This window comes from Sus scrofa, chromosome 1 (assembly GCF_054392235.1).
Source record: "Sus scrofa isolate SSC_HxYL_T2T_F1_AM1 chromosome 1, Sscrofa_HxYL_maternal_Yorkshire_Landrace_v2.0, whole genome shotgun sequence".
NCBI classification, from domain to species: Eukaryota; Metazoa; Chordata; class Mammalia; order Artiodactyla; family Suidae; genus Sus; species Sus scrofa.
The window spans coordinates 41,740,725-41,768,584 of NC_139383.1; the positions used below are offsets into that span (position 1 = coordinate 41,740,725).

At 34.4% G+C, this 27,860-nt stretch overlaps 1 protein-coding gene and 2 long non-coding RNA genes across 20 annotated transcripts in view; 2 read left to right on the top strand and 1 right to left on the bottom strand.

Annotated features, from left to right (window-relative positions):
• LOC106506546 (uncharacterized) overlaps positions 1-27,860 on the bottom strand; it is a 1,093,182-nt gene that overhangs the window by 471,465 nt on the left and 593,857 nt on the right. The window lies entirely within an intron of this gene.
• LOC106507559 (uncharacterized) overlaps positions 1-27,860 on the top strand; it is a 295,098-nt gene that overhangs the window by 240,986 nt on the left and 26,252 nt on the right. Inside the window, exon 8 of one of the 16 annotated variants that reach the window (XR_014839943.1) lies at positions 27,615-27,668. The exons of the other annotated variants lie outside the window; for them this stretch is intronic. The gene's annotated coding sequence lies outside the window, so the exon portion shown is untranslated. The remainder of the gene's footprint in view (positions 1-27,614; positions 27,669-27,860) is intronic. 16 annotated transcript variants of the gene reach the window in all.
• LOC146406047 (uncharacterized) lies at positions 2,086-5,790 on the top strand. The gene is made up of 2 exons (XR_014839989.1): positions 2,086-2,161; positions 3,864-5,790. It is a non-coding gene; the product is annotated as an uncharacterized LOC146406047 (long non-coding RNA).

Here is a 27,860-nt window from a genome sequence, read left to right on the forward strand (position 1 = left end):
CTCACAATAAGTCACATTCATCTATGAGTACATGAATTAATTTTTAAGAGTCCTATCCATCTCATTAAGTAATACATTTCCAGTAAAATTTTATTTTTCATGTTTTAATCAATTGTATACTATTAATAATTGTATAGTAATTTAATACAAAGAAATCTTGTTAACATTTAGAGCTTTATAGGAATTGAAAAATCAATTTTAATTTATAAATATAATTTAGTTGAAGGGACATATGATGCAGCCACAAAAATTTTCATGCATAAAATACAGCACAATAGAATAAATTTCTTGTGTAGGAAATGCTGTGTAGATATGAGCTGACAACGGCACCTTGTTGACTGAAAATAATCCAAGGTACTCATGCATGATTGCTTAGTTCATGAGCTAAATTGGATCCTTTCCTTCTTTTCTCAGGAGAGGCTATATAAGAAATGAGTTTCCAATGGGACTAGTGACTTTCCCACCATTAGTGGGATCTACAATTTCCCATTGGCCTTAAGACTACCAGGTGATCGCACTTGGTATTCCAAATAGTTTTTGTAAAATGTTTTCATTTGAATGCAGACATGTTGTTTTGCACATGATTTTCCTGTGACTCTTGAACTCATAAGATTATTCTCACAGTTTTGCCACAGCTTTAAGGAGAAAACTGGAGGAGTATTTTCATCCACTGGAATACAATCCATACTGCATTTCCATCAGTGCACCCTGTCCTCTCAATGGGACAGTGGGAGCATAGGGTTTCATGACGTCTTTTTTTGCTGACTTTGGCCTTATTAGCTTCTCCTGAATAAAATATATTGCCAACATATTCTATATAGATTGCAGAATCTTTGCACAACATGTGGGGTTACATGTGGGACCCTTTTAGCATAGAAAACAATGTAAGGTTTATGAATGTTAAAATATAACATTTTATGTGGATAATAATAGGTATTAGCTGATATTCTATTGAAAGCATTTAAAAGAGTGAAGTAAGAGTTTTACCTGGAACTTTCAATATTAAAACACAAGGGATTATGCATTTTAAAATCATTTAAAATTTAAGCTGAAAAATTTTAGATCTCACTGGAGTGCATGTGTGGTCCTAAAAGGGCAAAAAAAAAATAGATATCATAAATCTAAAACTTTTCAAAATTCTTTTAGGAACTATGCAAACAAAAGTAAACCTTGGTGACCAATAATCCAAATATTTAATTTTAACTGATCATGCAAGGCACAAGGTATGGATATGAAAGGTTTATAAACAGAAACTTGCAGAAAGCCAGAACCATGAAGGCCCACATATTGAGAAAAAGATGAATCAGAACAAGCAGTTGCCAGAAAGGAGACTCTAAGGTAACTTGTCTGACTTAGTTTTAATGTTATGTGTAGAGTTTATCTTCTCTTAAATTCATGACCATAGGCTACCTCATGTAGTTTTGGGACTGAAAGCATGCTACCAGTATAATCCCCAAATCTCCAAGCTGAATACATTGCTGAAAGTGGCTCCAAGTTGTCAGTACTCCAGACCACGAGCAGAAGCAAATAAAAACACTCTCTAGAGGAGCATGCTTTAAAGGCGGTCTTAAAGAAAGAATTTTTTCTTGTAAATCTCTAAGGAATGGAGGCTTTAATATAAAGACAACGTTAGATTTATCTCCTTTTAAAAAAAAGTTTGTATTTTAACCCAATATGTCTATTGCAAATAAACAGTAAAGCCACAGACATTTATAATATTGCTAAATCTGAAAAATTAATTCTGATTTTTAAAAAATGGTATTATTCATATATTCTAGAATTTTGGTTTTTTTTTTTTTTTTGCTTTTTAGGGCCACACCTGCAGCATGTGGAAGTTCCCAGGCTACAGACTGAATCCGAGCTGGTGCTGCTGGCCTAAACCACAGCCACAGCAACACTGATTCTGAGCCACATCTGTCTGCCACCATAGCTCATGGCAATGCCAGATCCTTGACCCACTGAGCTAGGCCAGGGATTGTACCCGCATCCTCATGGATACTAGTGGGGTTTGTTTCCAGGGAGCACAACAGGAACTCCTAGAAATTCTAAATTCTGATCATTCATCTTCTTTCCTTCCTCTTTCCCTTTTTTCCTTTTTTTTTTTTTTTTTTTTTTTGTGGGGGGTGGGGGGCAGTGGTGGCTGTGCTCAGGGTCTGCAGAAGTTTCCAGGCCAGGGATGGAACCTACAGCCAAGCAGTAACAATGCTTGGTCTCCAACCCACTGATCTACCAGGATATTCCTGGTTTGAGTTATTTAAACAATGATAATAGGGTAAAATATATAAAAACATCAAGTTAAAGATTAAATTTGAAGTAAAATGGCTATTTCCTTTGTGGCACAGTGGGCCAAGGATCCAGTATTGTCACTGAAGTTGCTGCTGTAGTTCAGGCTCAATCCCTGGCCCAGAAACCCACACATGCTGTGGGCGCTGCCAAAATGAATAGCAAAAAAACTTGAAGCAAAATGAAGTAAGGAGAGTGCTATGTACAAAAAATATATAAAATAAGATTTTATAGCAAAATAGACATGGAATCAGTTATAATAATGTTAAGAAGATAAAAATATAGATAAAACTAACTGAAGAAACTTAACTTTGTACTGGCATTAAAAAATAAAGTAACTTTTTCTTGAGAGGCATCATAAGGAAAAATGCTGAAAATACACACTGGGAAATAAATGCCAATTTCCTATGATTGCTTGTTATAGCACCTTTTATCAAGATTTACATCCTTATAATTGGAGTTACAGAAAGAGATGTGAAGAATCATAAAGAAGTAATATCCAAAGAGTTAACTCTAAGTATGTTCCAGAATTGATGAGAGATATTTATTGTCATATTCAGGAAGCCCAACATTTCCTAAGCAGAAACTTTTAAAAATGATAATAATGAAAGGAAGGAGAAAAGAGATAATTTCTCATCTAAAGATATTATTGTGAAACTGAAGAATACCAAAGATTGAAGATACTATTAATTGCCAGCAAGAGAAAATAAACAATATACAAAGAAATAACAAAGAGACTGACTGTTGACTTATTAACAGCAAAGTCGGATACGAAAGAGTAGAGTAAAATCTTCAAAGCCTGAGAGAATTTAACTATTAACTAATCATTGTATTACCAATCTATATTTAAGGAATACCGCCTAAAAACCTGAAAAAGTTGACCACAAACCAAATAAACTAAAGAAATATCTAAGCAGGAAACCCTTGTATGCTGTTGGTGGGAATGTAAATGGTACAACCAATGCAGTGGAAAACAGTATGGAGATTCTTCAAAAACTTAAAAACAATCCCTGGCCTAGCTCAGTGAGTCAAGATCTGGCGTTGCCATATGGTTTAGCAGTTCCATTTTTGGGTATTTTTATAAAGAAAATAAGAACACTAATTTGAAAAGATGGATGTACCTCTATGTTCACTGAAGCATGAAACAAGATGTGGAAGCAACTTTTGTCTATTGATAGAGGATAGATAAAATGTGGGTGGATAGACAAGTGGAATAGGTGAAGGGGATTACGGGGTACAACCTTTCAATTACAAAATAATTGAGTCACGGGTATGAAAATGAGAAGGAGGAGGTGGAGGAGTAGGACTGTAGTCAATAAAACTGTAATGTATTTGTATGGTGACAGATGATAACTAGACATCATGGTGATCATTTTGTAATCATCAATGTAGAAGTATTGAATCACTATTTTTAAAAAAATTTTAGGGCTGCACCTGCAGCATATGGAAGTTCCCAGATTAGTGGTCCAATCGGAGCTGCAGCTGCCAGCCTACATCACAGCCACAGCAATGCAGGATCTGAGCCATGACTGCAACCTACACCACACCTCACAGCTGTGCTGGATCCTTAACCCACTGAGTGAGGCCAGGGATCAAACCCACATCTTCATGGATACTAGTCGGGTTCCTAACCCACTGAGCCACAATGGGAACTCCTGAATCACACTGTACACCATGAACTAACATAATATTATAAGTCAATTATACTTCAAAAACAAACTCAGAAAAAGAGATCAGATTTGTAGTTCTCAGAGTCAGAGAGTAGAGAGAGGAAACTGAATGAAGGTGGTCACAAGATACAAACTCCCATTTATAAGTTAAATAAGTACTAGGGATATAATGTACAACATGATTAATATAATTAACACTGCTATATGTTATATATGAACATTACGAAGAGAATAAATCCTAAGAGCTCTTAACACAGGGAAAATGCTTTTTGTCTATTTTATTTTGTATCTACATGAGATGAGGAATGCTCACTAAACTTATATATGTGGCATATTATATATGATGTAAGTCAAATAATTATGTTGTACACCTTACACTTACATAGTGCTATATGTTAATTATATCTCAATATAACTGAAAGAAAAAAATCTAAGGAATATAGTGTATGGAAAAGTGATAAAAGAGATCCTAAAATAAAGGCCTTATATATGTAAAAGAATGGTGAGTAAATAAAAGGCACGTGATACATCTTACACACAAAGGTTGAGTATACAATCATCATTTCTGGGGATAAAACAACAATAACATAACACTAACGAAAGAGTTTGTCTCAGATTCTCTCATAAAAATATGCTAGCCATTAAGTGAAAATTGAGAGTCAGTCTCAGCAAATGCTGGTATTTGAATGGGGAACTGAAAAAGAGAGGACTTTAAGGCTAAATACACAATATGTTCATCATGAGCAAGTAATTCCTTTGGTAACTGCAGTTCAATCCCTCTGGGGACCTTTGGGAGACTCCATAAAGCATGTGTCAAAGTCTGTGCATCTGAGATGAAGTTTGGATGAAGCAGTTATCCAATACTTGAGAGTCACCCTCAAGTATTCAGCTGAGTACTGAGGTACTCATACTCATGAGGAGAATCCCTGAGGCTGGAGAAAGTACTACCTAAAGTGATCACAAAGTATCAGGATTAATGCCTTTTACCACCAGGCAGACAGAAAAATTTCATGATTCATAAGGCATTTGGTAGACTACTAAGAAGGGTCTTGACTCTGTACCAGTGAGTATATAATCCTAGACTGAGCACAGCCCCGGTTCTGGCCAACAAATCACAATAGCAAGGCCAAAAAGATCAAGCTTTTTCTAAGAAACTTAATAGCATCTCAGGAACAAGTTCAAGAATATTCACAGGAATACAATAACAAATTCAATGTCACATTTTCTAGCATGAAAACTTACTGATATATTACCATGTAACAAACTGTGGCAAATTCACTGGCTAAAAATAGTTTCTGTACATCAAAAATCTGGGCATGGACTGGCTAGAGACTCTATTTCAGAACCTCTAACAAGCCAAGAAAGTATCTATCTGCTAGGCTCTGTTTTTATCTTAGGTCTCCACTAGGGATCAATTCATTTTCAACCTCACACAGTTATTGGCAGGATTCAACACAGTACCCCACAGGCAAGTGTTGAACTGGTTGCCTTAGGTCCTCCTTGTCTATCAATCAGAACTTGCCCTCATTTTCTTGCCACATGGGCCTCTACAACATTGCATTTTGCTTCTTCAAAGCATGCAAGCTAAGAAGGCAATAGAGTTGGCTAGTAAGATGGATGGTGCAACCTCTCATAGAGAAGTGACATTCTATCACTTTTGCCATATTCTACTTGTCAGAAGCTAGTTATTATGCTAGCACACACTCAACGGGAGGGGAATATGCAAGAACATGAGTAATGGAGGCATAGATCTTTGGAAGTCATTCTAAGATCTGCCTACAAAACTTACCAGACATATAAAGGAGCAAGGATGCATGACCAAAAAATAGAAAAGAAATCAATTCATCAAAACCAACCCAGAAGAGACATAGTAGTGAATGACATTAAAATAGTTATTTTGGCTGTATTACATATGTTCAGACATTTAGGTAGGGTGAAGAAAGATATAAAAAAAATATCAAATATAAACTTTAAGAGTAGAAAACTGCAAGGTCTAAGGTGAAAAAGACATTGAGTGGTATTAATGACAGACTAGGCAATACAAAAGAAAAGTTTAGTTACTTTTATGACATTGCAGTAAGCAATATCCAGAATGAAACATAGACATAAAAATGTCTGCAAAAAGTGAACAGAGCACCAGTGAGCTATGAGACAGGAACGAAAAAAAAAAAAAAATGGGTGGAAAATTTTCCACTGGGCCAAAACTCTATACTGGTAGATCTGAAATCTTGGCAAATTTCAACCAAGCACAAGAAATATTTTCTAAAACTGCAGTAAGGCACATCACAATCAAATTGTTAAAAAATATTAAATATATTACACATACAGAGTAACAAAGGTAAGTGTGACAACATTTCTTATCAAAAGCAAGAAGTGCAAGGAAAAGACACTAGGGTGACATTTTTAAATTACTGAAAGATAAAAACTATCAATCTTGAATTTTAAAAGTAACAAATATTTCAGAAATTATCCTGATGTACAAAAGCTGGAGTTTCTAGTACATATAATTGTAAAATGCATGGCAGATAAAGCAAAATTACTGGACGGAAGAGAAAGGAAAGTATACTTTTCAGATTTATTATACTGCATATAAAGTGACATAAGATTACTTGAAGGCAGATTGTGGTGTTCAGTTTAAACCCTATGCTATAATCCAGATGTTGGCGTATCCAACTTATCTCCTAATTTTACAAATAGTTTTATAAAATTACACCGATGTTCATTTTTTACTATCTACAACTTTATTCATGCTGTAGCAGCAGAGCTAAGTAGTTGTGACAAAGTCTTTAGGACTGGAAAATGAGCATATATGTACTATTTGGCCCTTCACAGAAAAAGTTTTCAATCACAGCCGTAAACACTAAATCAGCCAGTAAAACAACAAAACAAAGAGTTAAAACTGATAAATCAACAGAGGAGATAAAATAGAATTATTAAAAAATACATTCATTTAATCTAAAGACAAAAATATCAAAAAGGAAATGGATTGTACAAATAAAAACAGGAGCAAGACAGTAGACTTAAATATTAAGTCAATAATCCTATTAAATGTAAATGTTGTAGACTCATGCTTCCAACTAAGGTGGAGCTACAGAGATCATGTTTATTTCCCTGCCTGAAACAAACCAAAAATGATCAAGGTTCATGAAACAGTATATTTTTAGACACTGGGTATTAAACAAAAGGCAAAAAGACAAAGAGAGTGGGCCCTGAGAGTGCTATTGCTTAGAAAGACATTCCAGGTGGTGGTCCAGGGCAGGAAAATTAAAACAGAGCCCAGACCTAAAAGTCCCAAGAGACCAAAGTGAAAAAGAGCAGGACAGAGAATTAACTCCTGGGATTAATGGAATTTGATAAGGCTTTAACATCTCAGACCAGTTTACAAAAGTTAATCATATTTATATATTAATGAGCAAGAAGAAATTAAATCTAAAATACTTATAAATGCAAGTAAATATGAAATATATGGGAACAACTTTGACAGAAGATGTGCAAGGCTTATTCACTGAAAAGTACAGACATCACAGAGAGAAATTAATAAGACCTATATAAAGGGAGAGATGCACCATGCTCAGAGATCAAAAAACATTATTAAGATGTTAATTCTCTCACAATTCACCTATAGAGTCAATGCAACTATAATCACAATTACAATGGACGTTTTTGAAAAATAAATTGATAAGCTGATTTTAAATTCGTCCTTGAAATGCAAAAGTCATAGGTATCTAAAACAACTTTGAAAAAAATGAATATTGGAGCATTTTTAAAAAGCTACTTTATTTCAACACTTGTAAAGCTATGGTAATAAAAATTGTGTGGCTTACATATTAAATGCAACATCAATGCAACAGAATAGAGAATAGAAATAGACCTGTGTATAAATGTCAATTGAGTTTTGACAAAGGTGTGAATTTGATTCAATGGGAAAGATAATCCAATCAAATCATATTGGAACATTTAGAAGACCTGTGCAAAAACAAAACAAAACAATGTTTCCACAGTTACCTCATTCCATAAATACAGAAACTGATTCAAAATAAGTCATAGGCTTCTATAGAAGATTAAAAACTGTAAAAATTCAAGTTGTATTACTCTATTAGAACAATCTTTAGAAACCTTAGGTTGGAAAAGAGTTCTTAAATATATACCCAAAAGGCAGGATTTATAAAAGAAAAATTCAATAGATTGTTAATTAGATTTTTCTTTTTTTGCTCTTCAAAAGAAACCACTAATAAAATAAGACAAGCCACAACCTCACAAAAAAAAAAATGTGCAAAACTTATTTATGAAATAGGCTTTGGATCAAGAATATAAGCGAATGTGAGAAAATCGTTGCAAGTGATGCAACCGAAAAGGACTTAATCTCCAAAATGTACGAACAGCTCATACAACAGTAAAAAAAAAAGAAAAAATTAAACCCAATAAAAAAATGGGCAGATGACCACAATAGACATTTCTCCACAGAAGACGTAAAAATGGCCAACAGGCACATGAAAAAATGCTCAGCATCACTAATTATTAGAGAAATGAAAATCAAAACTACAATGAAGTACCACCTTACACCAGTCAGAATTGCCATCATTAATAATTCTGCAAGTAACAAAAGCTAGAAAGGGTGTTGAGAAAAGGGAACCCTCCTTCACTGTTGGTGGAAATGTAAATTGGTATGACCACTAATGGAAAACAGTACGGAGATTCCTCAGAAAACTAAATATGGAAGTTCCATATGATCCAACAATCCCACTTTCTGGGCATATATCTGGACAAAAGATACATGTATCCATATGGTCACTGAAGCCATATTCACAGTAGCCAGATGTGGAAACAACCTAAATGTCTATTGATAGGTAAATGGATTAAGAAGATGTACATGTATACAATGGCATACTACTCAGCCATAAAAATGAAAAAATAATGCCATTTGAAGCAACATGGAACTAGAGATTCTCATACTAAGTGAAGTATGACAGAAAGAGAAAGACAAATGTCATATCATATCACTTATACATGGAATCTAAAATATGGCACAGATGAACCTATCTACAGAACAGAAACAGACTCATAGACATGGAGAGCAGACTTGTGGTTGCCAAGGGGGGAGGGAGTGGGATGGACTGGGAGTTTGCGGTGTATAGATGCAGACTATTACATTTAGAATGGATAAGAAATGAAGTCCTACTTTACGGCACAGGGAACTATACTCAATCAATTGTGATGGAACATTATAGAAGATAATATGAGAAAAAGAATATATATAAGTATAATTGGGTCACTTTGTTGTACAGCAGAAATTGACAGAACATATAAACGAAATGTAATAAAAAAATTTAAAATATATGAATAAGTCTTATAATTGAGTAATTAGAAAACAAACACAATAAAATAGGTAGTTACAGAGTTTGAGCAGGTATTTCACCAAAGAACTTACATAGAAGGTGCTATGCACTGAATTATGTCTCCCTCCCGCCCAAATTTCATATGCTGAAGCTTTAACTCCTAGAGTGGCTGCATTTGGAATAAGTAAATAAAGATTAAATCAGATCATAAAATGGAGGCCTGGTCTATTAGAATTATACGAAGAGATCAGAGAGCTCACTCTTTCCCTGCCGTATGAGGGCACAGAGAAAAAGTGATTTTCTGCAAGCCAAGAAGAGAGCTCTCACTGGACACCAACATCAGTTGGCATCTTGATCTTGGACTTTCCAGCCTCTAGAACTAGGAGAAATATGAGAAATAAATTTGTGTTATTTAAGCCACCCAGTCTGTGGTAGCTTGATATGGCAGCCCAAGCAGGCTAAGACAGAGGGAAAACAAGTATGTCAACACATGTTTAATATCATGTGTTATTAGGGAAATGAAAATTATAACTTCAAGAAATATCAGTACACACACCAAAATAGCTAAAATTAAAAACATCAACCTGCCCAGTGTAAAAAGTTTGTGGAATAACTAGAACTCTTATGAACTGCTGGTGGGAATACAGCTTGCAAATTGCCTAAAATAATAGACATATACTTTCTATATAATCCAGCCATTTCCTTTCTACAATTTACCCCAAAGAATACAAACATGTGTCCCCACAAAACTTAAACATGAATATTTATAAAAGATTTATTTGTAATAGTGAAAACCTGGAAACAACCCAGATGTGCATCAGCTAGAGAATTGATAAACAAATTGTATATTTACACAATGAGATACTACTCAACAGTTAAAAGAAATAAACATCTTCAATAGCATGGAAGAATCTCAAAATAATTATGCTGAGTGAAAGAAGGCAAATAAAAAAATAGCACAAATGAGAAAAAAGAGTACACATGCCTAATTCAGTGTATACACAGCTCTGGAATATGCATGTAAGTGTGGATAGGGGATAGGAAACTAGAAGGCAGTAAGGAGTTATTCTAAAGTGGTAAAAGGAAATTGGGGTGGGGGGAGTGACAGGGTGTTGAATTCAGTAATGTATGCATACGCTAAAACTTATCAATGTAAATAACTGAAATATGTTTAATTTACTGTGTATCACTTATAAAGCTATAAAAAAACAAACTAAAGAGAACAAAAAGATTAAAAACGATGACAAAAGTCTAAATCTTGATACCTCCAAATAACCTTCAGTAACATTTCATAACATTAGTCAGCATTCAGTACATATTATTTAAAATAAATCCATTTTTATAGGATTATTTAGTTGAGTTAGTATCATGCCCACAATTCCGATCTGTTTAATATTTACTGTCTTTTCGAACCTCTCAACAAGTCCTACATAAAGGTACTAATACTATCCACCAGCAGTGTATTAATAAATATATGAGAAAAATAGCTTAATTTGCCAGACATTATAAGTGACAAATTCTAATCTATGCCAGACATATTCCAAAATTCTAACTATTAAACACTTTACAATAGTCTAATGACACCAGTTTGAAAATTATGGTAGGTACCTGAGCCAACAGCATCAGCTTCATCTAGGGATTTGTTTTAAGTCAAAGTATCTGACCTCCACTCTAACCTACTGAATTAGAAAATCTACAGTAAGGCCAATTCTAGATTTTTCAGTTAAAATCTTAAGTGAATTTTAAAAGTGTTTTATATTAAAATATATATTATGGAAATTATATTTTGTATAAATAAAAAAAGAATCTAAAAAAGAATAGATATATGTGTATAACTGGATCACTTTGCTGTACACCTAAAACTAACAAAATTGTAAATCAACTATATTTCAATAAAAAATTTTAAAAATTAAAGATGTTTTATATTTAAAAATATGTATTATAGAAATTATACTTTTATATAAATATGATTTATATATGTGTAAATATATATACTTTCCAATTTTATTGAAGTGTAATTGACAAATAAAACTAAGATATTTAAAGTATACATGTAATTTGATATATATTGTGAGTGTATATATAATATACGTATGTGTGTTTGTGTGTATATGTATATATAGTGAAAGGATTCTCCTATTGAGTTAATTAATATAGCCACCACCTCATATATTTATATTCACTTTTTAAAAAATTTTTGGTGAGAGCATTTGAGTTCTACCCTCAGCAAATTTTGATTATACAATACAAGGGTATCAACTATAATCACCATTAAATACATTTGATTTTCAGACTTTATTCATCTTATAACTGAGAGTTTATACAATTTTACCAAATACTCCTAATTTTCCCCAATCCTCCATCCCTGGTAATTACTTTTTTGCTCTCTGTTTCAATTTTTTTTTTTTAATATTCCACAAATAAGTGATACATACTGTATTTGTTTTTCTCTCTCTGATTTATTTTACTTAGCATAATGCCCTCTACTTTCATCCATGTTGTTGAAAATGAGAGAATTTCCTTCTTTCTTTCTTTTTTTTTTTTTCTTTTTCTGCTGCACCCACAGCATATCGAAATTCCTAGGCCAGGGATCAAATACTAGCTGCAACTGCAACCCATGCCAGAGCTACAGCAATGCAGATCCTTAACCCGCTGCCCCAGCCAGGGATTAAACCTTTGCCCGCCACAGAGACCGCTCTGGATTCTTAACCTGCTGCACTGCAAGAGAACTCCCTCTACCACATTTTCTTAATCCATTCATCTGTTGATAAATGCTTAGGCTGCTTGCATATGTTGGCTACTGTGGATAATGCTATAATGAACATGAGAGTATACATATCTACTCGAGATGATCTTGTTTCCTTTGGCTATATATCTAGAAGTGGGATTGCTAGATCATATGATCATTTGTTTTCAGTTTGCTGAAGACCCTCTCTACTGTTCTCCACAGTGTCTGTACAAGTTTACATTCCTACTAACAGTGTACAGTGTTCCCCTTTCTCCACATCCTTGCCAGCATTTGTTATCTCTCGTCTTACTGAAGGACTGAAACCATAAAACTCCTAGAAGGAAACATGGGGGGTAAGCTCCCTTACATTGGTCTTGCAAATAATTTTTTATTTTTAAATTTGACACCCAAAGCAAAGGCAACAAAAGCAAAATAATTAAGTAGGACTATATTAGACTAAATAGCTTCTGTTTAGCAAAGGGACACCATCAAAAAAATGAAAAGGCAATCTAGGAGTTCCCGTCATTGTTCAGCAGAAATGAATCTGACTAGAATCCATGAGGATGCAGGTTCGATTCCTGGATCAAGGATCCAGCGTTGCCGTGAGCTGTGGTGTAGGTTGCAAACGGTGCTTGGATCTGGCATTGCTGTGATTGTGGCATAGGTAAATGGCTCCAGCTCCGATTTGACCCCTAGCCTGGGAACCTCTATATGCCAGGGATGCGGCCCTTAAAAAAGACAGACAGGAATTCCCGTCGTGGCGCAGTGGTTGACGAATCTGACTGGGAACCATGAGGTTGCAGGTTCGATCCCTGCCCTTGCTCAGTGGGTTAACGATCAGGCGTTGCCATGAGCTGTGGTGTAGGTTGAAGACGCGGCTCGGATCCTGCGTTGCTGTGGCTCTGGCGTAGGCTGGAAGCTACAGCTCCGATTCGACCCCTGGCCTGGGAACCTCCATATGCCGCGGGAGCGGCCCAGGAAATGGCAAAAAGACAAAAACAAAACAAGCAAACAACAACAACAACAACAAAAAACTATATAAAAAAAAAAAAAGACAGACAAACAAACAAAGAAACCCAACAAAAAGTGAAAAGACAATCTATGGAATAGGAGAAAATATTTGCAACCTATATATTACAAACGGCTAACAAGTACATGGAAAGGTGCTCAGTATCACTAATCAACAGGGAAACAGATCAAAACTAAAATGAGATATCAATTTACAGTGTTAGAATGTTTATTATCAAAAAGATAAATGATTTATATAGTTTATATTACTATATTAAATATGTATGAGTAAAACCTAAAGTAATCACCAAATTTAACAAATATTTCTTAATGTTTTACATGGTTTCCAGAAATATTCTCTAAAATTAATAACAATGTTAAATATATTGAATGATTAAAATGCATTTTAACATGCATATATGCATTTGCTACTATAAAGATTATAAATTCATCAAAGTTAAATTTCTCATCCTTATCTCCTAATCTTTCTTAGTTATATCACACTGCTGTTATTTATAAGATTTTCAGTATTTTTTTAAACTTAATTTCCACAGCTGTTGGGTTTTAGTTCTATATTTCATGATTCATTGCTAATTATACATCCTTGTACATTAGTGTCTCTTTATACTCATTTTTTATGCCCCTATTTTATCCAGTAGTTCATTATTTTTAAAAGAACTTATTAATGCTCTATTTTGAATTATAAAATTCATTGAGAGAGTCTCCTCTCTTGGTATCAGAAATAAAATTTCACAGGTCACACTTTCCTGATATGCCCTGTCTTTATTTGTACTAGAAATAGAGCTTGCTATAATAAGTTTGGCAGTGTGTTAGGAGAATAGGTTGTAAATTTAAAAAAATTAACAATTCATTGCCAGCCTTATTCTTAATAGCCTCTCCTGCTATTCCAAAAATGGAATTGATTGTCTTTTGTTACTCAGAGTGTGGTTCTTGAATAAGCAATGTCAACATCACCTGGGAACTTGTTAGAAATGCAGAGTATTAGGCCCTATCTCAGAATTACTGAATCAGAATCTGTTTGCAATTTCCAAGCAGAATCAGAAATTTTCAAGGACTTCTGACTTAGACAAGTCTTTATTTATTTATTTATTTTCTTTTTCTTTTTAGGGCAGCACCTGTGGCATATGGAAGTTCCTGGGGTTGAACAGAAGCTGCAGCTGCCGGCCTACCACCACAGCCACAGCAATGCAGGATCCCAGACCCAACTGCAAACTACACTGCAGCTTGTGGCAATGTGGGATCCTTAACCTTGAGCGAGGCCAGGGAATGAACCTGCATCCTCCTGGACACTATATTGGGTTCTTAACACATTGAACCACAATGGGAACTCCTGACTCAGACAAATATTGACAGTATTCATCATCCATATCCTGTCCTTCCCAAAACTTTTCTCTCATCTATATTATATAATAGAGAATGCATGCTTTTTACCATGAGGTAATTTATGTCTACCTATGAGAGTGTACCATATGCTTCTTGAAATATTTCTTTGCATATGGTTATAATTTTTTTCCCTAGTGGTTCCTAAAATTGTAGAAATTTGAATATATTTCCCCTCCACAACCTCATCAACTACCCCAAGTAAGAAATGTTTCCGATTTTTTCCTCCAAATTATTGGTCATATTGAAGCTTTAGAATGCTTAAATGTCTTCACATGTAATTCTCTTTACACTTCCCAGGCCAGATGGTCATATCTTCACTTTTAATGAGAAAAATGATGATATTTAAGTATTGTGTATTTCAAAGAATTAGTTTGTGTGGAGAAACACAATTCCTCTTAAAATGATAGATAAAAATATAAAGCATAGCATATATTGCCGATAACAATCATTTAATTTTAGAAAATTACACAAAGAGAGACAAACCTATTAAAATAAATAAAATATGTAAATTATTTAGAATTGAAAAAACTTTGCAGGTGCTTTTGTAGTTCAATCAAATAATATTTTTTAAACAGTTGTTAAGTATTTGGATAACTAGAATTAGGTGGATGTCGGTGGGTAGCCTCATAGAAGTGTTTCATATTTAAGCATCTCCTTAAGGTAATTTATTTTTTGAGAAACTTTGTATTGTAGAAGCATGGAAATATCTATAGTCTTTTAAATCAGGGACTGCTCACTTATTGACATTAATTCAACTTCAAAGGCTTTTGTCTTTGTCATTAATTACTTTGGGGATGGCTGGAGGCCATTAAAATAGTCACATTTTAAATCCCTAGTAGGCTTTCTAATTACCTCTGCTCTCTCAATAGTTGCAGTTTTAAAACATATTGTTGGTCCTTCACTTTTACAGCGCTGTCATAAAACAATGTTTCCACATCTAAAATGCAGTAATGAAGGGCTAGATATTTTATGTGTCAGTTAAGCCAGGGATTTCATGTTAAAATTACTTGAACCTATCACGTAATTTCCAAATAGCTTTATACACGATTTCAGCAAATGTCACATCATAGGACTATCTTGTATTTTTAAGTTAAAATAATGTAAATGGCAGGTAGAATGTTAAATAGAGAAACTTCTAGTGGCCATAAGCAGTTTGATCCTGCTCTGTGATTACAGTTATACAACTGAGCCATTGGAACTGGATCTTTTGAACTAATGCTATAGCTACCTTATTTTATGGTTCCCAACAATGTGACAGGTTATCATTTGTCCCAATAAATTCTTGGCAATTATGACTGACACACAGAGTAGAATAAAACCAGAAACAGAAGTATCTAATAAAAAAGGACTACTACTTATTAACATAATTGTGTAGTTTATGGTTTCCAGTAACCCAAAGACTAGAAGAACAGACACAGGAGCTTGGTGAATAACAAGTTCATCATAAAAGCTGTCATTTTGTTATTGCATCTGGAGGCACAAGCCAATTTTTTCAGTGATAATTTCTCTATGTAATATGAAATGTTGTGTAATAAAAATAATAAATTGATTTGTTGTCTTTGTATCAGAGGTCACTTAGCAACATATAAAACCAAAGAAGCCTAAGTAAAGAGTAGAAACTATATTGTTCCAAAGGTTAGAATAATTTCCTTCATTCTCTTTTTAAATTGCTTATATAAAAATAAAGTTGATTTGTGTTATGGTCATAAACTACCCTTAAAGAAGAAATTAAAGCCATGCTGAGGCTGCTTGTTTGAGCATATGCAATGCCTTGCTTAATATATAAATATTTCATTTCTTGATTAAATTCACATTTTTTCATCATTACTTGTGGTGGTTCTCCTTTTGCAGATGGCTTTGAAAAGGCTAGTAAACTGAAAATCGGTGTAGCATTTTCATACTAACTCCTCAAAACACACTTTGAGCTATTAGTCATTTATAGAAAAACTTTTTAAGCCTAAATATGGCAAATTTCAAATTTCATAATAGACTATATTAGAATAAATATGAATATATGCCATGAGCATATCATATATGTGGCCTAGAAAAGATTAAAAATTCATTTCAATGATTACTGATAATGCGAATGAACATAATAAATATCAAGTATAATGTCTTTGCGGCACTTACTATGATAGTTCTAAAATAATATAAGGTGTTTAATATCTACCTACTCATTATATTGCAAGTTTTATGAGTGCAGAACTGTATGCTCTTCTTCACCACAGTATCCTCATTGCATGGCATTGTATGATAGTTTCTGTTTTTAATATCTTCAACAAATATTTATAGAATTACTTAATAAAAAATAATTACTCTTGGAGTTCCCACATTGGTATAGTGGGTTAAGAATCTGACTACAGGAGTTCCTGTCATGGCTCATTGGTTAACGAATCCAACTAGGAACCATGAGGTTGCGGGTTCGATCCCTGGCCTTGCTCAGTGGGTTAAGGTGTTGCAGTGGGCTGTGGTATAGGTCGCAGATGTGGCTCTGATCCTGCAGTTGCTGTGGCTTTGGTGTAGGCCGGCGTCTATGGCTCTGATTGGACCCCTGGCCTGCGAACCTCCATATGCTGTGGGAGCAGCCCTAGAAAAGGCAAAAAGACAAAAAAAAAAAAAAAAAAAAAGAATCTGACTGCAGTATCTATGTGTGGAGGAACAGGTTTGACCCCTGGCCTGGCACAGTGGTTTAAAGGATCTGGTATTGCCATTACAGTTGTGGATCAAGTTCAATCCCTGGCCAGGGAACCTCCATATGCTGTGGGTGTGGCCATGAAAGAAAGAAGGGAAGGAAGGGAGAGAGAGAGAGAGAGAGAGAGAGAGAGGAAGGAAGGAAGGAAGGTAGGAAGGGAGGAAGGAAGAAAGAAAACGAAAGAAAAAGAAAATTTCTCATTTAGCAGTAAGCTGACCACTTAGTTTCACAACTTTTTGTGAACATAACATTATGATACGGTTGTTAATTTGCAATATGCAAAAGCTGTACAGAGTCAGATAATTGCTGAGAATTCACAAGGTACACTCACATAAGCTTCACAAATGGTAAAATATATGATATATCCTGAGAGAAAGTACAGGCCAACATGGAAAGGTCAAAAAACTTCCAAGCATAGCTCCCTGAATCCTTTTCATAGAATGCACTTCATTTGGGGATTATCAACTACCAAGATACGTATAAGTTATTTTCTTTTCAGGAAAGTCAAGGGGTCCTGGTTTACTGAGGGGCATTGGTACCCCACTGGTCTGTGTATCAAGTTAAATCAAGTGCAAAATACCCTTCAGTAAACTTTTAATAAACAATCTAGTACAAGGTGTCTCAGAGGATCTACCGATCATCATAACTCCCCAACTGCTACATTTCATGCTGATTTTGGCCAGCAGTCAATTCCATGGCCCTAGGCATCCTTGAAGCATAGCTCCAACAAGGACCAGCTTCCCTGCACCAGGTATAAACCATATCCTAAAGGATAGCTTCCTAGGCTGGCAGTGCCATTTTTAAGCTGATACTTCACAGGTACCTTCAAAAGTCTGTCCCATTACTCATTTAGTCTGGCAGCTTCTGGATTGTATAGTATTTAATAGGACCACTGGGTCTCATGGTCATAGATGCACACTGTACTTCACTTGCTGTAAAACAAATGTGTGCTTCCCTGGTCCAGATGGTTTTATACGGTGCTCTATTTCAGCAAATAAAATATTCTGTAAGTTCTCAAATAGTGTGCCAATATAACATCTTTTAAAGTATTCTCAGTTAAATTTGACTTGAATTTTTCTTTCTTTTTCAAAGTCTATAGTCACATATTTAGATATGTTTTTGGTTTTGTCTTACTGGCTGTTAATCTTACTTTAATATTATGTTATCTTATTTAATGCCAAGAGAAAGTTTTTTATTTCTCTTATTTCTAGAATTTCATTACAATGTCCTTTATTAACAGCTATTTTCAGATTCGTTTAGTGAGAAAAGTTTTATTTCCAACATATGACCTACCTTTCTCAATAGAAATCACTTAAATATATTCTTTGATTTCTTCATTAAGTATTGAGAGGTAAGATGTTTTAAGTTTTTCTTCAATTTGTCTGTGCCAGGATTATCTCTCTACCGTATATTACACATCTCTCCACCTCCATCATTTAGCTTTAGTCACATGGGAATCACCAAGCTTTCTATTGTTCTGTGGGCTTTGCACTTGCCCTTGGCTCCAGCTGGAATATTCTTCCCTCACATATTTGCCTAACTTGGTCCATCACTTTATTCAGGCCTCTGTTGGAATGCCCCCTTCTTGGAGAGAGACTTCCTAGCAACCCTGTCTTAAATAACACATTGCTATCATTCCTAAACCCTTTACTTTGCTTCTTTTTTAAGTTGATGTTGTTTTGAGATGGGTCCCATGACCAACCGTTCATTCAGTAATTTACTGAAAATACTTATATGGCTGAAAGCAGTCATTCTCAAGGTTCTAGATTATTTACATTAAAAGTTTGCAGAGTAGGTTCAACAAGGAAAAGTGATGAATCAGGCAGAGTCTGAAGGAAATCACATGCAGGTTTCTGAAGTCCTACCGCTTAGCTTCATACAAGACATACTTATTCCTCTAGCAATGAACCCACACCACATATAGGAAGTGTTTCTGTCCAGGGAAGCCAGCTTGAGCCTCAGAATCCAGGCTTCATATAGAGGGGTGCTCACATAGGCACATAATACTTTTGCAAGCTGCTGGCTGTGATTACTGGAATTCTAGACCCGAAAGGAAAGCAGGTGTCAACCACATATCATATTATTTCCACAAACTAGCTGGACAAGCTGGTACCTTAAGGATCAGTACCACAGGCATTGAAAACAACATTACCAATTGGTGACACAGGAACTTTTCCAAAGGCTAAGTTCCCAGGGCCAGCCAATGGACACCCACACAAGCAAGCCCTCCTGAAGAGGGGAGAGGTGAATGACATCAGGTCTGCTGCATTAACTCCTCTCTGGTGATTAACTTTGTCACCCACCACTTGACCTATTGTATGTTTATTGGTTTATTGGTTTAAATGTCTACCTCTCCCACTAGAACGTAAACTCCATGAGGACAAGGACTTTGTCTCTTTTGCTTGATGCCATATCTCTTACACTTAGGATAGTGGCTGCAATAGAGGAGTCATTTCATTCATTAAACGCAAAAAGAAATGAATATTTATTGACCTCTGCTTGGTAGGATATGTAATATGAAAGATGAAAAAGGAATGAGAGGGTTGCAGAAGAAAGATATATTTGGGGCGATATTTTTATAAACAGTGGAAATGAGATATGTGTACTCATGCCTCATTTTACTCCAAAAAATAAAGTGAAAATTCAATGCCAGAAAGTAACCTAAACAGAGTAGATGACAATAATGAAATGCCAGAAAATGTAAGATGATTATAAGAAGAAAAGGGAACAGCTGTTCACCATATTTTCTTAAATGAGAAAGTGGACTTTAATTGTGATTTAAATACATATATGACATAAGAAAGATGGTTTAGCATGTCAGTGCAGTAAAGTATTTACCATGAGAGGCCTGATATCTTTATAGAAACTATCTCAAAAAGAAAAGATTGCTTTTTTATCCTGAGTTCTTTAGGTCTGATTTTATAACATTATGAAGTAGACTAGCTCATTCTTTTTCAGGCTTCTCCAGATCATAGGATTATTGATAAAATATTCCCTTTCCATTCTCTAACAGTAGCTGTATACATAATACTTTGCTCCCCACTGAAATGCAATTATGGGTGCAACTTGAACATCAGCTAGAGTTTCAGAGCCTAGAATAGCAGTACACAATAGAAAAGAAATGACTTCTCAAAATTGGAATCAGAAGTGTATTTGGGTTTTCCATGCATTCCTGAATAATATGTTCCATGCATGAGGCATCAAAAAGCATAAAATGCATATTTTCTCATAGTTTGAGATAAAAAATTAAATTTTGCACAGATATTTCGTTGCTTTTTTTCAAACTGATGTTAATTTATGCTTACCAAAACAAAATTACAATGTCTTTGCTGTATCTTGAGTTTAAGGCTGTGAGGTATAAATGATGGAGAAGTTGAGCGATGTAAAATAAGGATGAGATAAATAAAAATGGTATACATCTTCCAAATAGGCACTTCATTAAAAAAATAGCAAATGCTAAATTACAGGGAGTGCCCATCGTGGCAGAAGGGGAACAAATTCGACTAGTATCCATGATGATGTGGGTTCGATTCCTGGCCTTGCTCAGTGGGTCAGTGATCCGGCATTGCTGTGAGCTGTGGTGTAGGTTACATAGGCAGCTTGGATCACCATTGCTGTGGCTGTGGCGTAGGCAGGCAGCAGTAGCTCCAATTCGATCCCTAGCCTGGTAACTTCCATATGTCGTGGGTATAGCCCTAAAAAAAGGAAAAAAAAAAAAGCTAGATTGCAAATATTTGAAGAAAATAACCTTTATAATTATTTTAGTTGAAAAATATGATACATGCTATTATAATTTGTATGTATAATTATATTAGCATTTACACATACTCCATAAACATTACTGGCATTGATATATATGTGTGTATATATATATATATATACACATATGTAGATAGATGATACATATTGATATACATATATATATATATATACACATTTTGTAAAAGTAATCTCAGTGAAATTTTCCCAAGAACTGTTTGAAATAACCTACACATAACAAAGATAACAATAAAAAGCAGCTTTTCAAGCATATTAAGAGTATTGAGATTTTGTTACCTACTTGTATGGATTCTTCTAAAAGTTATTAAAAACAAACAAAAACAAAACACAAACTTCGTAAACCTTTGACAAAAGGGTGCATTAGAGGTGATAAAAAAACAAAAATCCCTGAGCTGTTTTGAAGACATTCTGTTTAATCTCTAAACACAATGAAGCAGAACAAATGAACTTTCAGCCTTCCCTTGGAAAGAATGAATGATCAGTGATAAGCAACATTTCACAGGAAATACCTTAGTAAGACAACAGAGAATGCAAGACTCCTATAGCCCACAAACAGTCACTCCTCAGCACTTTTCATCCATTAAACCTCCTGTTTCACTCCCTTTAGTCACAAGCACAATTTAAACCACCTTCCTTAAAAGACAGTCCAGAGTCTAGGAATGCACAAAGAGAATAAATGTAGATTCCTTAAATTAACAGAAAATAAAACTACTCTTTATCCTGTCAAAAGTTTTATATTTTATAAAGATAGTGGGAATTAGGATGGCTGTGTGTACTTTTGGGGTATAGGCTGTCTCTTAAATTTCAATTTGTTAAAAGTCTTGATTAATAAAAATACAAAGAGGTGTAATGTACATTTTATGCTGTGCAGCTCATTAAATCTTGTGGGCCACAAGGACCAGTCATGGTCAGTTTGAGGATAAAGTACAGTCAAGAAAAATAACTAGATTTATTGGCAAAATCATTGCCACACTCCTGGAACAGAGGATGGTGTTCTAGGAAAGAAATTGCATTGAGGTGATATGGAAAACCCAAATACACTTCACTGGATCATTAAAAACACTATTGGCTTTCTTATGACAGTAAAGTGTTGCCCCTGGGCAGATTCTAATGAGGATAATTAAATTCTGCATGCCTAAAATCTCTCTCTGATTCCAATTTTGAGAAGTCATTTCTTTTCTATTGTGTACTGCTATTCTAGGCGCTGAAACTCTAGCTGATGTTCAAGTTGCACTCATAATTGCATTTCAGTGGGGAGCAAAGTATTATGTTTCATATGCTACATCATAAAAGGCTTTCATAGGAGAATTTTTATCATACATTTGTATCATTAATCTAGACATTTTGTTCTATGTTCTAGGATGACATAGTTGAAAATATGCATTTTTTACATCTTGGAGAAATAAAAATCAGCTAAAGTAGCAACATGGTAATTATTTTATAACTGTCACATATATATTTGATATAACTAAAATAAACTATATGAAAACCACATGAAATATAAATCACTTTCCTAAGAATTGAATATGTTAATCAATTTTATTGCATTTTTTGATAAGAATGTTTCATATCAGATTCTCACCCCTCATTCATCACTGGTATACCATCCAGTTCAAGGTGGCGTCCATGCTTTCTTCCTTAATTCAAACCAAGACTGACTTTATGAGATAAACTAGTTTCTCCTCCCCAAACTAGTTTCTCCTCCCAGCAGGCTTCTCTCTCATTTCTATTTAAAGCAGAAACTATCATTCTCAGCAAAGTTAAAGCAAATGAGCAGTGAGAAGAGTCGAGAAAGCCTATTTCTTTGTGCTTGCATAAAACAGGTCCTGTTATTAGTGCCTTGCCTTGCATTCAGCCTCCTAGTGCTAGATGACAGTATCTAGTTACGATGCTCCCCTGCCTGAAGTCCTGGCATGACTGAGAATGAAGTACATGTCTGAACATTCTAGCAATGCTCAACTGATCAGTGCATCTCATTAGAATGACTGGCAGATGCATGATGATGCTTTGGTGCGAATAGTGGTAACTGAGAAGGCCAGTCATCTAAACAAGAGAACAATTTCTCTTATCTTCCCCTCTTTCCTCTTATCACCCAAGAGGTGCTCTGAGCAGGCCACTGACATGTCTGCCTCCTGCTGGAAAGAAATACTGAGTATACAAGTTTAGACTTCCAAAAATTATATAAAGTGTGGCTTATGTAAGTGTATTTAAATGGAAGCTTGGTGATTATCCTTGCTATGCTCTGCAAGAGTATTACCCCCATACTACTGCAAAGTCATCCTGGCATGAAATTACACTACATTCCTAATCCCACAAATTATGTGTTGTCTAGTTCCAATTCCATTTTGCTGTGAAATTCAGTTTCAACTAAATCAAAGGTTAAAGGGGACAATTTGAAAGAAGTTTTATTATATTTCTATGTTCCCAACAAGGTTAATGAAGTTCAACACTTCACTTCAATCTGAAAATGAAGGGAAAAAGTATGATTATTATAGTTCCATTTTTAAACTGCTGCATATAGTCAGGACAAATTATAATATCCATATTCTATGAACAAATACATGCTAATTTTATGAAACTCCTTCCATTGAAAACATTTTAATATACTTTTATTTAGTGCTTGCTGGCTAAGGACAAAGCAGTCTTGAATGTAAAACTCCTTGTAGAATAAGATGCATGTTCTAAAAAAAATTATTCAGAATAGCAAATAATTGTGCTCTGCTACTTTTATTCAAATACATTTCTAATAAGGTCTCTGGGGATATCTACTTTCTTACAGTTATGATAAAATATATATTTTCACTTAATGCAACCATGATTTTTAAAGATTAGAAAATTCATGTACATATTGTTAGTGTTCCCAATATGAATTGGAAATAAATAAGAGCAGCTTATATTCAAGTTTCACCAAACTTTTTATGGGCAACTTTATAAACAGTAGGATTCAGAAGGGTATTCATTAAAACTATCCATCACATTCAGAATCCTTTTGCTGGATTTACATAGTACTAATTTCCAGAGCAAAGAAATCACAGAGGGGATAAATATTTCACAACTCTAGTAATCAGCTGAGTGAGGACCCTAAATATGATTTTTTTCAGTAAAACACATGCAGATCCTCTCTTTATCCTGAGTTCTGTTCCTCCCCATCTAGGTGTCGATATGATATAGAATTTACATTATGAGTCTCTGAAAAATATTATAAATGAACCAGAATGTGGAATTACAATGATAAAATTTTTTCACAAGTTCCACCCAAGTTGGTGCCAAAATCAACATATATCCTATTTTATTCTCACTGGTATAAAGAATGAGACAGGAATACAAATGGCTAACCATATTGTTTCTTGAGTTTTAGAAACTGTACTGAAATTTTGAGTAATTTTAGATTACCAGAAAGTTTTTGTAACTTAGGTTATTTATCAGACTGGTAGTTAGAAACATCAGTGGTCAGCTTTGTTTCTGTGACCTTGGAGAAGTATTATTTTTGCTAAAATATATTGCCATTTTATTTTTCTAAAACAGCTCTAATACAGTTGGAAATGCTTACAAATAATATGATGTCATGTTTGGTGATTAGTTTCTAAATATAGGATGAGATGAGTGGGTGGGATGTACATGGGACACAGCTCTCCAGAGACTAATGTTTGTTGGGTCCAAGAAAGTATTTTATACTATTCTGTCCACTTTTATATAGGTCTGAAATCTTCCTGAATAAATATTAAAAAAAAAATCTACCTTAGGGGTTGCATACTGGTGGTCACATGCTGGATTTAGTCAGCCAACATTTGACCACACAGTGTTTGAAAACTGGGGAAATCCACATAATAATGATATTACAGATTTTCTTGAAGACTCAGATGTGGCAACACTGAGATAGTATTCCCTGTAATAAACACTTATATAGTGCAGATAGCAGCTGCTTCCTGTAAGAAAGATCATGCATCTTCTGCAGCCCTGCAGCATTCGGCTGTGTTATGTATGACTGACATTGCTTTTGTACTTTGCCTACCTGGATCTTGCAACCATTTAACTAAAAAAAATTTTTTTATTATACTTGATTGATGATGTTCTGTCAATTTCTGCTGTATGGTAAAGTGACCCCCCACATCTTTATATATTTATGTTTATGTTTATTTATACTTACATACATAATACAAATTTTATATGTATATAAATATATATATATATATCTCATGTTCCATCGCAAGTGACTAGCTATATTTCCGTGTGCTATACAGCAGGATCTCATTGCTTATCCACTCCAAATGCAATAGTTTACATCTACTAACCCTAAACTCCCAGTCCATCCCACTCCCTCCTAAGTTAGGGAAAGGCTTTAACTTTCTTATTAAAAGATGCTGCTACTGAGAACCATTCAGTTTTTTATTATGAAGAATAGCGGCCTAAGATTACAACCTTTTGATTTTCAAGCAACTCTGGAAACTATTATATGAAATTTCCCAGTTTACAGATATGCCTGGGTCAATGAGATCCTGCTGTATAGCACTGGGGACTATGTCTAGTCACTTATGATGGAGCACAATAATGTGAGAAAAAAAATTGTATGCTTGTATGTGTAACTGGGTCACCATGCTGTACAGTAGAAAATTGACAGAACACTGTAAACAGCTATAATGGAAAAAAAAAAAAAGTGACCAGGAAACCAGAATATTTTCCAGTCTTCTTAGAGTCATACCCAAATCAATTTGATTGTCTATGAAAAGGCTAAAAATTAAATGAAATGGAAAAGAGCAAGAAGATATTTTATGTCCTGAAATACAGAAGGGAAAAAAAAAAAAAAACCTTCCTCTTTATCATCCAAGATTTACACGGTTGGCATGTGAGCTTTTATATCAGTTATTTACTCATTGAGGATTTGTGGTAATTGAAGTGTTTTATTTCTGAGCTCAAATGTTAATCTTACTATGCTCCAGTCAAAATTTAATCAGTTACTCTTGATTAAGGTGATATAATCACATACATATACACATAACACACACAAACACCTTACTGCATATTAAAATATATTTTCCATTTCAAGAAACTGTAAATCAAGCATGTAAAAGTGAAAGGAGTAGAAAGAAATATACCAGTGTTGCAGTGAACAGAAGTAAAAGAAGAAAAATGAGTTATGGATGTCATTATATATCATTTATGTTTAAAAGAACTTTTTGTAACATGAATATTCAATTTACAAAGCCTTGTTATAAATCAGCTATCATCAGTGAGAAATTTATCTTGCTTGCCTGTGTGATATCATAACTCATGGCTTTATGGGAAGAAAACCATAGAGTAAATTGCCAAATTCAATAAAAACTTATATATTACTGTCTGGGAAAAAAAACAATTTATTGAAAACTGCTAAACTACCTAATAGTCAATCCTTGCACATATAAATACTTTTTGAGCCTTTATTAAAAATAAGTATTTCAGATGCAACTGTAAGTGACAAAATTATGAATGTCAGGTTAACAATCAGTTCACAGCATAACTTTTTGGGAGTTCAAGATAAATATATTTTCTAAAATTTTGTGGTAAAGATTTTTTATTCCATCCAGGCTGAGGGATTTTTACCACTGAAGACCTACTTAGAGACAGGGAATTTCAGCACCAACACTGAACATTTGGATTAGTTAGTCCTGATCACTGCGTACTTTTAAGTTTTCTTCTGGTCATTTAGGTTCACTGAAATCCATTACCATATTGACTAGGAGGAGCCTGAAAGTGCTACAAGGGTAGGTTTCTATGCATTCATTCAAAGAAATGAATGAAATGCCAATCATGAAAACTCCACCTCCCAAATCACACAGTACAAACAGCATTTATAGCGAGATATATAACAAGACATATATTCTTGAATGTCATACATATCCCTGAACAGATTTATTTTTTAAATAGTTCACTTTGTAATGGCAAGTCTTTTTTTCTAGACTGCTTAAAAATTTTTTCAAAAAATAGTTACACTCTAATTAAAATGATCGTTTTATGTTTGGTTGGAATTAAACCACTAACACACATCTGCCATGACTCCATTTGCTTCTGTTAAAACCTAGGAATTGGGAAAAGACAACTGAAAATTTAACTTCCAGGGTTAAATTAATAACATATGGCTTTGTATATAGCAAAGGTTTTAAGTAGCCCCTTTCCTCTTTTCAATAACAAGGTAAGATTGCCTTGGTTGATGTATACAAATCTGTTAGATACATCTTACAAGAGAAGTTGGGAAGCAATTAACCTTTCAGTATGAAGTACTAATTTTAATGCTGGACTTTTCCCACAGAAGTTCCACCTCCCTTCGCCCATGCCAACCCACACACTTTGAAGATGGTATTTCTATCATAATCATTAAGAAGTGAGCTGCTACTTGAATCTTCTTAACAATTTCCTCATAGTATTTACCTGCCAAAGATAAGGAGAGCTACCTGAAATAGTTTCAGTAGGTATCAGGATAAGAAGATAGATTCATGGATTTTAATTTAGCTACAGAAATAGCATGTTTAATTCTCCTGACTTTCTATCCCACTCTCAGAAAAGAACAGCAGACTATTTCAGTGGGCCAAAGATAAGCATCATATTACACTATTTATAGTCCTCATACATTTTCTGTTACTTTATTTTATAATTTTGCCCCAAATTATAGTTATATAATTTTTGCCCCATCTCTCATGGAATATACTGTTTCAAAGGGATTTTGTTTTTACTAAATTCAGGCTGGTAAGACTACTGACAGTAACCTTGCTGGGCAACCCACAAGAACTGAATTGGTAAGACTTTATTTAATTCTGCCACTTTACACGGAAAGTGAACCAGGAAGTCCACTGTGTCACTGAGTGTCTGGGACAAGGTATGTTAGGCTGTGGGCACTTGGATCACCTCATATTCCTTCTGTTCTAAAATATTCCATCTACTCTTATCATTCATTAATCAGAATATCCTTTAATAACACCCCAATTTTT